This window comes from Thamnophis elegans, chromosome 2, assembly GCF_009769535.1.
Source record: "Thamnophis elegans isolate rThaEle1 chromosome 2, rThaEle1.pri, whole genome shotgun sequence".
Classification (NCBI taxonomy): Eukaryota; Metazoa; Chordata; class Lepidosauria; order Squamata; family Colubridae; genus Thamnophis; species Thamnophis elegans.
In genome coordinates, this window is record NC_045542.1 from 35,190,515 (window position 1) to 35,193,392 (window position 2,878).

At 40.1% G+C, this 2,878-nt stretch overlaps 1 long non-coding RNA gene across 1 annotated transcript; it reads left to right on the top strand.

The window, feature by feature from the left end:
- The first annotated feature begins 586 nt into the window (after positions 1–586).
- Positions 587–2,443, top strand: LOC116504360. Its single transcript, XR_004254800.1, has 2 exons — positions 587–886; positions 2,168–2,443. It is a non-coding gene; the product is annotated as an uncharacterized LOC116504360 (long non-coding RNA).
- Positions 2,444–2,878: the final 435 nt, after the last annotated feature.

A 2,878-nucleotide genomic window follows, 5' to 3' on the forward strand; every position in this document is an offset into this window, starting at 1 on the left:
GAGTGATGCTATTCCTTCTATCTGTGTGGGATGGGGAAGAGCTTGGCTCAGTGGCTGTTCCCGTTTGGGGTGCCACAGGGATTGGTGCTCTCACCACTGTTGTTTAATATATACATGAAATCAGAAGGGAAAGTCATCCAACAGTTTGGGCTTTTATACCCTGCCAATGATTTTAAAAACTATACAATGCCACTCTAGGTCTGACTGGTGATACTGCTGAAGTCCTGATCAGATGGCTGGAGATTGTGAAAGTCTGATAGGAGAGAACAAGCTAAAATGGAATCCCAATAAGACAGAGATGTGATTTGTTCATCAAAGCTCTCTGCCTACTCCAGTGGTGTCTTGGTGGGGAAGTACTTCCCCTGAAGGGGTGGGTTCATGACTTGATGTGTCCTCTAGACTTGCAGCTCCTGCTAGAAGAACAGGCAGAGAGGCCTTAGCTAGGGCAGAGGTGGGTTGCTTCTGGTTTGGTCCGGTTCGGCCAAACTGGTAGTGGTTTTTTGGCCTAGGTCGCAGAATCAGCAGCAACCCAGGCTGGCCATGCCCCTGAACCAGTTCCCTGGTCGCTGCTGCCATTGCTGGCATGTTGTTTAGCAGTGTGCGAGCGTGCACAGTTCACTGTAAATTGTTCTGCGCATGCGTGAAGAACAAATTACATTGAACTGCAAAGCGCGCGCAAAGCAAACCGGTAGTAAAACTGGGAGCAGCCCATCTCTGGCTAGGGATGCTTTGCTCAGCTTTGATTGGTGTGCCAATGGCTTCACATTGAATTGGTTGAAATTAAATTCCTATCCTCTTCCCCTCTCTATGTATAACAGTGGCCAAAAACACATTCTAATGAGCATTATTGAAAACAAATCCCTGGAAGCATGCTGCCCTAATTCAGGTAGGAGTTGATGTATGAGAAACTGTAAATTGACTGAAAACAACTTGAAAAACTTTTATTTTCAGGAGTGTTTTTCTTTTGTTTTCTTTCTAGGGGGGATTTTACTTTTAGTTCAGTGGAGGTGGTTTGCTTAATAACAATTATATCCAGAATTCAGTCCGTAAGTTTAATGTATGTAGAGTTTTTAGTGGATATGTATTGTTAAGTTAGTTACTCTAGGTAGGCTAGAGCGATTATAAAGTAAGCCTTAAAAGAATTGATTTATTTTTACATTAACAACCTTTGGTTTTATACTTGAGAAAGTAATCAAAAGCAATTAATAATACAATAATACAATAGCAGAGTTGGAAGGGAACTTGGAGGTCTTCTAGTCCAACCCTCTGCCTAGGCAGGAAACCCTATACCATTTCAGACAAATGGCTATCCAACATCTTCTTAAAGACTTCCAGTGTTGGGGCATTCACAACTTCTGGAGGCAAGCTGTTCCACTGATTAATTGTTCTGTCAGGAAATTTCTCCGTTCTAAGTTGCTTCTCTCCTTGATTAGTTTCCACCCATTGCTTCTTGTCCTACCCTCAGGTGCTTTGGAGAACAGTTTGACTTCCTCTTCTTTGTGGCAACCCCTGAGATATTGGAACACTGCTATCATGTCTCCCCTAGTCTTTCCCTAGTCCTTCTTTTCATTAAACTTACTCCTATGATTATGATTATATTCATAATCCTATGAACAAAGCAGTTCTTTTGAAAATTCTATATACAAATGACCTGTTATATTTTCTCTGCTGCCAGCTCAGCTGATAACACCATTAAAAATTAACAGTAGTTTAATAAACACTTCAGTGGGCTTTATTACAGAAAGCCTGCTTTTGCCAGTTAAATTACACACTAGTCAAGCTGGTTTTCCCAGCCATTGCCTGACCAAAGACAGTTCGTTTTTTTAACTTCTTCTTTGAACTTCTGCTTCTGTATTTTTTTCCTAGACTATCAATTAAAAGCCAGTCTCATTCATCCATCTGCACTCATAATGCCTTTCTTTCTTAAATATTTAGTCCATTTACATGACAAGCCCAAAGAAACATTCTTCAAAGTGATTTTTTTTAAAAGAGCTAGTTTGGCTATAGCTGCTAATCCTTTCTTTCAATCTAATTTTTTGGCCTTGTCTCTCTCTATCAGGTCTAAATTTTTGTTTTTTTAATAATTCACTTGAATTCTATTAAAAATATGCTAACTCCTGAAAGTTATCCCCATCTCATTTTTTATTTTTATTTATATCATATTTAGAAGCCAACCATCTGCCTTATATACACAGCAACTCGGGAAGGTGTACAAAGAAGACATAAAAACTTAAGAAGGCCACATGGCTACATGTTCCCCTGTGGGCCTGAAGCAAGCGGAGGAGCATTTCTGAAATGGAGAAAGTTGGTGTGGTTTCTTAGATTTTTCTCCATGATGATTTGTCCCTAACCTGGTCTTTCAAGTCTTAAAAAGCCAATGAAATACACACCCAAACAAGTTTTTGGAATTAAGAAGAGAGTCCAAAGAAATTAAAACTTTGAGGTGAGGCGTACTGTAGATTTACATAATATTTTTTTTTGAACTACAATTCCTAACCCAGCTAGGGAAGGAGGAGGCTGGAAATCAATGTTATGTAGTGGTGTGGTTAGGATGCTGAATTTGGGTTGGGAGACTCCCATGTAAGTTTACCCTCAGCTCACTGGATGATTTGGGGGCCAATCAATATCCCTCAGGCCAATCTCCCTTGCAGGGTTGTTTTCATGGGGACAAAACTGGGTACAGCTAGTCCCCGATTTACAATCACAATTGAGCCCAAAATTTCTGTTGCTAAGAGAAACATTTGTTAAGTGAGTTTTGCCCCACTTTACAACTTTTCTTGCCATAGTTGGCAAGTGAATCACCGCAGTTGTTAAATTAGAAATACGGTTGTTAAATGATTCTGGCTTCCTCATTGACTTTGCTTGTCAAAAGGTCGCA